The sequence below is a fragment of the Lepisma saccharinum genome, chromosome 6 (assembly GCF_977018435.1).
Source record: "Lepisma saccharinum chromosome 6, izLepSacc3.1, whole genome shotgun sequence".
NCBI lineage: Eukaryota > Metazoa > Arthropoda > Insecta > Zygentoma > Lepismatidae > Lepisma > Lepisma saccharinum.
The window spans coordinates 49,452,221-49,464,414 of record NC_139234.1 but is presented as its reverse complement, the minus strand read 5'-3'; positions in this window follow the sequence as shown (position 1 = coordinate 49,464,414).

Here is a 12,194-nt window from a genome sequence, read left to right as displayed (position 1 = left end):
ACGTTAACGAAGAATGATGTATGAAACACGACGCCGAGGTGGAGAGGGGGGGGGGCTGCGTCCCAAAACCGAAAAAAACCACCACATGCGCCCAATTCGACGAAAAGTCAAGAAGAGTCTAAGAAGGGAGGGTGGGAAAAGAAAGTTCCCGGCGGTTAACGCTTTCGGAAGGGTGATTCCAACCCCAGTCTTATGCACACACAAGCGCCCCTGAATACGAAATAGGGGCGCAATGTGTTTGTGCGAGTTATGCTCGGAACGTGCGATGCTAACATTTGTTTCTCTTGGCAAGAGGAGAGGAGAGAAGACACCCAATGAGCACAGGAACGCAAAAAGCCTGAAAACAAAAGCTATTACCTGAGGTAGGTGAGGGTGGCGACGAAGACAAGGAATTCAGGATTGGGGGTTGCAGCCTCCGAATCTCATTTCCAGAAGTCTTCCTCCCCATCCCAATCTCGGAAGAATGCTGCTTGACCACCCTTCCGTCTTCGCCACCCTCCCTTTTCGCAAATTTACGCAACGCGTGCGTTGAATGCGTGTACGTGAAGGGCTTGTCCTCGGAATTCGCCATGTTGATTTGTGCGTAAAAGTATTCAGCGACGCTTTCGGCAGATTTTGCAAATATTAAGCTTCGAATACCACTGTAATGAAATGAACCCCATCACTTCACCCTTATTATACCTCAAGGCAAGGGTGTATATCGCGCGGGTAAGGGAGAGAGGGCAATTTGCCCCCTGGAAAATGAGTGGTGAAAATTTTCATTCTGTTCTTTGTGCTGAAATGAGCGTTTTTCGCTCGAGCGGCAAATAGTTCGCACTGGCAACGCTAGATGGCACACAGAATTAATAGTTCTTCCGCTCGAGCAAAAGACGACCGAACGAGCGAAATACACTCGAACTCTCGAACCCTATTAGTACACTATTTCCGTCATTTGTCTATGGTATTGGGCCTTCAAATATGGATCATGAAGTAAAAGACGAAGCGAACTTGAAAAATAAGTGAACATAGTCATCATCTCCATGTTAGAATGCAGTTTTGTATATCTTACCGAGATATGTGAAAATGAAATAGATGATTATGGGCTGAAACTACCTAGACTGACATTTTATGTTTCTACGATTATTTTCACATTGAAATGATGTTCGATTGAATGTTATAACTGCATTTTATTATTTCGCAGAATATGATTATCCTTTTTGGTAGGTGAACAATGATGTACACGTACTTGTTGCACTGTGATAGGATATTTGCAATTGCTTAGGCAGGTGTGTCAGCATGTGCATCCATTTTCCGTTTCTGTCTGTAGATATTGAATAGTTTCATATGTGCTGTATTTGAGTCTTACATATTATACGAAATTATGATTTAGAATTGTAATTGCAAAGAGTGGTTTCCTTCCATGTATGGGTTTTAGGTTGACAGTGATGCTTATTAGACTCTGAAATACGGGACGCGGTCAATCATTCCACTACGAGTGCCGTACGCTCGAGCGTGGGAAACTCGAACGAGTTTGAGTGAGCGAAAGTGGTTCGATGCAGTACTCTAGTGGAAAGTAAAGTAACTGTTATTCCTTTTTCAAGTCATTCAAAATAATGCATTGCCCTTCCTGGGAAAGTTTTGTCCCCCCCCCCCCCCCCCGGAAAAAGCCCTGGGTACGCCCACGCCTCAAGGTTTAAATTGAGAACAGTATAAGATTCATAGTCGAAGAACTAAAATTATGGACAAAAATCAACTTGACTGACGTTTTTTCAAATTGCGGATTTTTCCGGGGTGGCGAATTCTCGAAAATTTTGTTGCTTAATGATACTTGACGAACATATTTTGCTATTAATTTTGTTGAGGTTAAAGTCTAAACGCACTACTATTGTAAGAGAGATCTGCTTAAGAAAACCAGCATTCACACACACACACACACACACACACACAATCTCAAAGCAACTTTAATGTAATACTTTTTCCCAAAAGAAAAGGCAAAATCTTTCAAACGGCTGATATTCGATATTCGGTACTAGTTACTTGTTTGATAAAAGGGCGCATGTTTTCAGGAAGATACATCGCAAAAGGACCACAAATCCTTACCGGAATTAAAATACTTAGGCAAATGAAGAATAACTATACTTCTTTACATATTTAATGGAATTTTGGTTCAACAAGTTTGTTATCTTTAGTACAATAAGTAAGTTTCCTTTAGGTAATTAAAAAAATAATAAATTTTCATTTCCGTAATAAACTCTTTCAGTTAGCATAAGTTAAATTTCTTTGGTATAATAAAAATGTATTTCCTGTTATGTAAGAAGAAATTTTCTTTGGTGTAATAATTTATCCATTTTACGTGATATGAGTTTATTTGGCATATTAAGTATGCATGTGTCGTCCTCCGTTAGCACAGCACACTATAACACCAGAGTCCCGGGTTGGAAATCCTGCTTGAGCATGGGTGTCCTTTGTGAGTCATTCTTCGTCAATCACATCATACCATCACTGATCCTCATCCTCATCGTCGCGATTAGCCAAAAGTGGCAGAAAGGCAAAACTAAATAACAAAAATCAAATCAAATCAAATGAAATAAGTATGCTTCCATTGGCGAGATAAGTTTCTTTTCATGTAATATGAAGCATGGTGCAATGTGTTTCCTCTGACAAAATGAATGTTTTCCTAAGTATCTTTGGGCTAATAAATACATTTATTTTAGTCTACTAAAACTGCCTCCTTTCACCAATTAAATTTGTTTGCGTTCAGAGGTGGCTCTCTATTACGTTTGAACATCCTGCTTGAAGAAACGAAAGCCCACGTATTTTTTTCGTCGTCTTGTTTACCAAGCGTAACGCACTCTACGCCTACAAAAAAGAGTGGAACATTTCGCAATGTATCTTGGGAGATGCGCCTCGTCCCGGAAGTTGCGTCACCACTTCCAGGGAATCAAGTTCACGGGGACTTTGTAGGGGACGCTACACCTGGAGCAGCCGGCATCAAATTTTGTCCCTTTCTCGGAGAAAATGAAAGTAGGACTCCCGATTCTTTTTTTTTTCTCTCCCAGAGCAAACTTTGATCCCAGGAGCCTTGTGGGACGTCCCGGTGGTGGGAGCGCCGCGCTTCTGCCCTTTGTCCCCGTAATGGGTTTTGCAAAGCCTCGCTCTTATTCCCCCATTCCTGTTTCTCTTTTTCCCCCCTTCTTGTCTCCTCGAGAGTACACCTTCGCTGTAAGAGGGAGTCGACATGGGTGGGACACCGGGTGGATAGCGAACTGATCACGTGATGAGGACTCCCATGATTCTCCACTGAAAAGGCGGACAAACATCAGATAGGAAAGATACAGATGCTTTGGATGTGGAGGAGATAAACACGTCTCAAAGATCCAAACGAGAGATACTCTGTATCTCTTTGTCTTTTGTACGAGAGGATAATAGCCTTAGTGAAGACGAATAATGATGAAATAGACGGACAAAAGCAAGAAAATGCCCACAATTTGAAACAAAATAAAAATTAAAAAGAATGTTAATTTCATACAGCGAATGAATTAGTTGATTGACTTGGATTATTTTATGTCAAATTTCTGCCACTTATGGCTTATCGCGACGACTTTCCATGAAAACCGAGTTACATATGTAAGTTAGAACTGTGAAGTATCAACAATTCAGTGCTGGAAGTAAGTATCTCCTAAGTTTCAAAGTCTTGCTCATAGAGGCACCACTATGTTTGTGTTCCAATGGTTAAACATAGGACTAAGTTATCTGAATGTGCCTTGTTCTCAAAACTGTCTTGAATGTAGTGACGCTACTTGTGCTCTGAACCCAATATATTATGGAATTCATGAAGGGACACCCATGTCCAAGTCGTGATTCTAACCCGGGACCCGAACACGCTGCGCTAACCACTCCACCGGATGAATTGGCATCTAGCAAAGAACAACCATAACTTATCCTTAAGATGGACATTGGAAACCCCGGTTTCGAAGCATGTTTTGCAACCTTTATATCACGAAGATCAGCAAGTAGCTTTGAGATCTTTCAGTAACTTCATTGCTATGCGTCCACGTTCACCTAATGATGCAAAAGTTAGTCGCTGTGTACGATGATGTTGAAACTTTCTACTTATAGTAGCGCGGACTTCTGATGGCTTAGTGGTAACGCTGTCGTCTTGTAATCAGGGGGTCCCGGGTTCGATCCCCGTTGGGGTACATATTGGTTAAACTGTACGTCTAGTCCTGTTTAGCCTATCTGTGCGCAAACTGTGCTTAAAGCAAACTTGACTCAAACTTGATAATGAATTGTTTGGACTTGTAACCACTGTACGTGATTTTTTTGTACATAACGTTTGAGAGATTCGTTCTATCTCCCTCTTTAGTCTGGGGTAGCGAAGTCGTTAAAAGTCCAAGCAAATGCTCAAGGATCAACCAATACCAATCAGTTACAAGGAGAAACAAACTTTACAGTAACGCACTGCACCGGCATCCAAGGCGGTTTGGTCCGCTTAAGGCGTTATGAACTAGAGGCTCCAGGTTTGAATCCACGTGTTACATCCCTGGCTGCTCTTTTTGCAGGCCTGTGATGCTTGTGTTTTGTCGCCCAAATATGTTTCTGATTTCATCCATTTTATATTTTTACCATTTATTCTCATCTTTGCGATTAGCCAAAAGTGGTAGAAAAGCGAAGTAGAACAAGTCAAATCGATCAATCGAATTCTGGTGTTGATGTATCATTGAGTTTGTTCCAATATCTGTTGCTTCAGTTCAATTCGAACTCATCGTCGCGATTAACCCAAGAGGTAAAAATGCGGCGATTGCATCTTGTCCAAATTTACCCAATGATACTAAGTCCGTATTTCATTTCATTTTTTTCCATCACAGGACCGAGATCTCATTTATGTTGAACTTAATATACACAAAGATAATGTTAATAATACACGCAAATGTTAATGTTGATCATACACAAAGGATATTGTTAAAATTTATATTAGTGTAACAACATATTATAAATACAGTCAATTAATTCACAGTTAAATCCAATGAAACAAAAAGTTTCACAGAATTTTGCCCGTAATAACATTATACGAATCGAAAAATATGTCCAAATCATGCACTAGGAATAACTCACTAAGCGATTCCCGATCTCCTACTATTGAAGAGTTTTTGTGTGCGTTTAACCTTGAGAACTGGCGTGTAGAAAGGTGTTCTATTCCTCAAGGTGAAAGGTGTTTCTATAATGATGCAGTATTAATGTTATTTAACTATTTCGTAGGCAGGTCAAACAAAATAAAGTCAGATTTCTCCGTCAGTCTGTATAGAAGACTCACCCATGCATCAACTCTTAAGGCTAGATTGAACCTTTAGCAACCGTCAGAGCTATTATTTCAGTTTTTTCTCTCCATTCGAAAAATTGTGATCCAAAATCTTAAAAATTACATCAGCTTAGAATTCCATCTAGAGCATTGACGTTATTTTTGTGTAGTTTGCTTTCAATGTTATCTAGATATTATCAATTGATCTATCAGACTTACGTAATCACGAAACTATTGAGAAAATCTAGATAATAAGCAAACTACACGAACATCCACGCCAATGCTCTAGAAGGAATTCTAAGCTGATGTAATTTTTCATATTTTGGAATAACACAGCCGATTTTCAAATGGAGAGGCTGCCAAAGGTCCAATAGAGCCTTAAGTATGTCCATCCGACATAGCTTTTAACTAAATAATACCCAAGAAGCATCGTAATTACATGCCGTAAACGTAGTTCCGACTTGCTTCAAGTACATGTCCGCAGAATATCGCCCATAAAGAAGATGGTGAGCGCTGAAGCACCATCGTGCATAAAACACTCCCAGCTTAGGCCCGAAATTAGGCGCCATTTGAGGGTTTTACTGTGTTCAGAAAGGAGGCGGGTAAAGGAGGAAAGAGAGATGTAAGTGAGTTGGCAAAGGAGGGTAATACGGAGAAATTTCCGCGCCGCTGGTGGTAAATTTGATGGTTGAGTTGAGTTCATTTCTTGAGCTAAGCAAGAGTCCGAGAAGGAGTTAAGAAAGCGACCACCCAAGACCATGTACAACCACGCAACATGCTCCTTTTAACATCAAAAGCCACGAATGCGACATTGCGGAGAGAGAAAGTTTAAGAGAAATCATATTTCCAGCTGAAAAGGGATTGCCAGAGGGATCCTAGAGTCCGTGAAAAGGCGTGCGTTGAAAGAGGTCTTTTTCTCAACTCGTTGGAGGTCCAAGTGTATTTATCAGAATTTCGCTGTCTCTTTGGCCAAATTAGAGCTTTGAGAGAAGGTGGAGGGAGAGGGTGAGAAAGGGGGAGAAAGAGTGAAAGAGATAGAGGAAAAGTAAGATATTGAATGAAAATGAAAGAAGAAGGTAAAGGAGGAAGAGAGTAGTAGAGGTGAAGACTGCGAGAGAACGATTGTGAGTAAAAGAGAGAGCGAGAGATATAGAAGGGAGAAAGAGAAAATAGGAGTAAAAAGAGAGAATTAATTATAGAGACGAAGATGAGAGTAAGAAGAATGAAAATGATAGAAAGGTAAGAGGAAGAAAAGGGGAAGATTTAGAGCAAAATAAGCACATGTAGACAAAATGAAATAGGAGTAAGAGGAGAAGGGAAGAAAGTAAAAAAGAAACAAAGATTGAGAAAGAAAGAGTGAGAGGAAGTAGTATAAAAGTATATACTATAAACTCAACAAATGATGAACCCCCCTCAGGCAGATTTGGCTACACTTAAACCTTGCTCAAGATGAGCATATGAGCTTTTTGCTCAAGTGTAGCACCCTGTCTAATCCAAGATTTTTGTAAAAATGCCCTCGGGAATTTCCCGAAACTACAGTGTACAAATGATGAGCCCCCTCAGATTGATTTGCCCATACTTACAAAAGTTGCATCAGCCAGATTGTTGTCCATAAGCTTGTTAAAAATATGCCCCTTCTTGATATTGTTTTGGATACACTTGAAATTAAGCCAAAATCCTCATAAAACACACACCCACACACACACACATACACACACACACACACCCACACACACGCATGCTTACTTCTGGTTTATTTCTATTGCATCATGCTGTGCAACAAATTATTATCCAATATTATGCATGTGTTGTTTTCTGATTGGTTAATTATGACATAATGTGATGATGTGTTATATTCTGATTGCTTTGTTGTTTCAGATGTTTTAATCCATGCTTAGGGTATATAAAGAGATTTTGCATTACATATCAGCCAGTATTGTGAGAGTGGCTGAGGAGTACAGATGTGTTGTTACAGTGCTTCTCATACTTACAGGCCTGTTTGGTTTAATATATAATATTTCTTATTATTCATATTAAATATATTTCTGGTATCTGATATTTGTTGCATCCAGCTTGTTTGTTGTAATCCACTCTTATTTAGAGTTCATTTATCTGTCCCAGCCTGTTATACAAAAATCAATACATAACACAGTGCTAGGTCATTGCCATTCTAGGACATGCATGTCTGTGCAGGCATTTTCGGAAGGTCAGTGTAGATCAATATTTATTCTCTTTTTCCACTTGTAGGCTATTAGCTTTACAACCTGTCATAATAAGCATAGAGTTTTGATTTAAAACCCAAAAAATTTTGTATAATAAACCGAGAATAAAAATTAATAATATTAACATATTAAATATACACAAGAAATATACAAAGCACACAGCTGAACAAAATATATATATATATATTAAGTACAAAATTTTGAATTGAACCCCAGGAAATCTTATATAATAAACCAACAACAAAAAATGCCAAATCAAAAATATTGCAATCAGTGTAATAAAAATATATCCAGCCCCAATTTTGCTAGGCACCAAAAAAATTGTGACCCAGGCAAATATAGAACTCCCACAAAAATATGCCCAAAATGCCATAAAATATTTAGCAAGGCATATTTCAATAGACATGTAGGCTCTTGTTCTGCACAGTCATCAACATTGCCCCCACAACCATCTACATCTGGTCTGAAAAGGAAGCATGAAACACCTGTTAATGCTGGACCGGCAAAGCAGCCACGCTATGCACCACCTATTCATAGCAGTTTTAATGGCCAACTTAGGGATTACCGGTTTGTATCAGAGCCAAAATGTGATATTAAGAATTTTTTGAACAGTATAAATTCTGATGTGCAGGCAATTCTAAATGCACAAAATGGCTCTTATAAGCTGTCCCTCAAATTGTTTACACAATATAAGAAGCCAAATGGCACAAAATTTACACAGCCCCACATAACAGAAACTGTACCGGTATATTCAAATGCAAATTCAGACAAAATAATAAGCAATTTGATAGATCAATTGAATATTAAACACTCTAAATTTGCAGCAAAAGAGTCTGGATGGAGCCTATGCGGTTCTCCACACAAGCTCTATGTTAATATTTCTGAATTCAGCCCATTACAAGGATCTACATATCTGCCATTACCTGCCAATATTAAAAACAAAAGAGCCGTGGTTAACATAGAAAATAATGATGAGAAATGCTTTTGTGGTGTATTTTAGCTGCTTTGTTTCCAGTTTTAAGGAATCCTGAGAGAATAAGTTATTATAAACAGGATAAACACAATTTTGATGAAGCAATGAAGGGCTTAGAATATCCAATGTCTGTTCAGAATATTGATAAATTTGAAAAAAAAAAGCCAGGGATATTAATGGTAAACAATTATCTATTAATGTATTTACTTGTTCTACTGGCCGTGGCAATTGCTTGATAGATCCTCTCAGAATCAGTACACTTGATGATGATTCTGCTGTTCCGATTGATCTGCTCTTAATTGAAGAGGATGGCACATATCATTACACTCTGATACATAATCTTGAAGCTTTAGTCAGAACACAACTAGACAAAACTCATAAAATATTCAAGTTGTGTAGAAGATGTTTAACTGTATTTGATGGTAGAAAAATGGTGAATGGGCTTCGGGAAAAGAATGCAGAAATTGCTAAAAACAAGTTAATTGAACATTTAAAATACTGTGGGAATCATAAACCTGTTCATATGCTTATGCCTAACCCAAATGAAACTGCCAAATTCAAAAAATTTGAAGCCTTGTTGGAACACCCAGCATATATAGTCTGTGATTTTGAATCAAACCTCAAACTCTTGCATTCTGTAGCCCAGATCCTGATGAACCTTCAATTACATCATACCAGCTACATGAACCTTCTAGTTTTTATTATCTGGTTGTACAGGATGGGGTTGTTAGTAAAGAAGATTTATACATGGGAGCAGATGCCATCAAAGAATTTGCAGATAGAATAGAAAATGAGTGCCGTTGCATAGCATCTAATGTCTTATTAAAATCAAAACCCATGTTGCCTTTAACAGAGAAACAGATTGAAGATTTCAACAATGCAGAAAAATGCCCGGTATGTGATTGTGAATTTTCAGATACAAATATCAAGGTGAAACAGCATTCTCATACAGATGGTAAATTCTTAATGGCCCTGTGTAATAGCTGTAATATTAAGATCCAGAGACCAAAATTTGTCCCTATATTTTGCCATGGAGCATCCAATTATGATTTCCATCATTTGATCAGGTACGAGGGGTTTGACAAGCAGAATTTAAATATTTTAGCTGAAAATAATGAAAAATATATTGCCATTAGCAAAATAATTAAAGTTAATGGTGTTCCTATTCACTTAAGATTTCTTGATTCATACAGAATTCTGTCTGCTAGCCTGGCTACACTGGCCTCTCAATTATCTGATGATCAATTCAAAATCACATGTGCTTTGTTTCCAAATCAGGAGCTGAAATTAATTAGGCGGAAGGGTGTATATCCATATGATTAGGTTACAGATTTTTCTAAATTTGATGAGTGTTCTCTGCCACCGCAACAAGAGTTTTACAGCAAAATCAGAGGATCTGGAATCACTGATGATGATTATCACCATGCCCAGTTGATGTGGAACAATTTAAAATGCCAGATATTTGGTGATTATCACAAGGCATATTTAAAACTTGATGTGACCCTCTTAGCTGATATACTTCAGGCATTTAGAAAATCTTCCATGGAAAATTATAAGCTGGATCCAATGTATTTTTACAGTGCTCCGGGCCTAGCATGGTCTGCAATGTTTTTAAACACTAAAATGCAATTGGATCTGATCCAGGATCAAGATATGTATCTGTTTATGGAACAATGTATAAGAGGAGGCATGGTGCAATGTTCTCAGAGATATGCCACAGCAAATAACAAATATATTCCTGATTATGATCCAGCACTGCCATCAAATTATATACTGTATGTGGATGCAAACAGCCTGTATGGTTATGCTATGATGGATAAATTGCCATATGCAGGGCTTGAGTGGGTTGAAGATTTCAATATTGAAGATCTTCATGATTTTGATGACAGTAACTATGGCCTGTTCTTAGAGGTTGATCTGACAATTTCTGATGATTTACACAACACATTTTCTGATCTGCCCCCAATTCCTGAGGTTGAGTGCTCACCTGGCTCTAAACAGAAGAAATTGATGATGACTCTGGAGCCAAAACAGGATTATGTCATATATTACAAAAACCTCCAGTTCCTGATGAATCATGGTGTTCAAGTGACCAAAGTTGGAAAAGTTTTGAGGTTCAGGCACTCAAGATGGTTGAAGCCATATATTGATACAAACACAGAGCTTCGAACATCTGCAATAAGCCAATTTGATAAGACCTTGTTTAAATTGATGGTCAATTCAGTGTATGGCAAAACAATAGAAAATGTCAGAAAACATATTGATGTTAAAATAATTACTGACCCCAGCCGGAGCAAAAAAATTGATAGCAAAGCCCAACTACAATTATAGAAAAATTTATGATGAAAATATGGCACTCTTCAACATGAAAAAACAAAGATTAAGTTTGATAAGCCTATTTATGTAGGGGCTGTGATATTGGAATTGGCCAAATTACACATGTTAAAGCTCTATTATGATGTGCTCAAACCTTTTTATGGTGATTGTGTAAAACTGATGTACATGGACACAGATAGTTTTATTCTTGATATTCAAACAGAAGATGTTTATCAGGATATAACACAGCCTGCATTGCTTGAATATTTTGATACCAGTGAACATAGAAATATTCAACCCCACAACAAAAAGGTGCCTGGCAAGTTAAAAGATGAGACACTTGGTGATGTTATTGTGGCATTTGCTGGGTTAAGGGCCAAGATGTACAGTTTTGAAACATGTAGTGGCGCTGTTGCCAAAAAGGCCAAGGGCATTGGCAGAGTGACTGTAGACAAAGAGCTTGAATTAGAAGATTGCAAAAATTGCCTCAAATCATGTAGCACAATCAGAACATCAGAATCCAGAATTCAGAGGGTGGATCACTTGTTGACTACAAATATTGTAAGAAAAGTGCCTCTGGACCCACACGATGATAAGAGATGCATTTTATCATGTGGCATACATACTCTACCATGGGGTCATTGTGATTTGAAAAATGGCAATCAATGCCCAATTACAGAGCATGATTTGAAATAAATAAACATGCCTATGAACTTATTTGGGTTCAAAAAACAGGCTATTATGGACCTGCCAACACCACAACCCTCTTCTGATATAATATCTAAACTAAGTGCTTTGTTAATTATTCATCTGAACAGCATACTTACAGATGTTGATGATGAAACAGGTAAAACATTGTACATATTTAACAATAATTTAAATCATTACCAATTACCTGTAGGTGGTCAATTGCAATTTATTACAACCCCTGAGGGTAATGTCAAGATTTCAATAGGGAGAAATATTTATAGAATTAAGCACTCAAACATGATTTCTGGCACTGTATATACTGTTTCTGCTTGTGACTGCTTATATATTGAGGTCCCTGGATCCTATGACAAGCTTATACCTTTTTTTATAGAATTAAGAATCAGATATTCAATAATAAATAACCACTAAATCAAAATGCCTAATGATATATTTGGCCATACAAGACATGAAGATCACAGTGATGAGATTCTGATGCTTGATGTCAGAGTCAAGAAATTAAGAAGTGATTTTCAAGCTTTACAAACCACACTCAATGCCAGTCTTCAACTAGAAATTACAAATTTACAATCACAATGCATGGACCCTCTTCTTAAAATTGATTCTGAACTCAAATTGCTGCTTCAAAAATATAATGACTTGGTCACATTAGATAATTTTCAAAGTTTAGAAGAGGCCGTAGCAGCTCTTCAAGCCA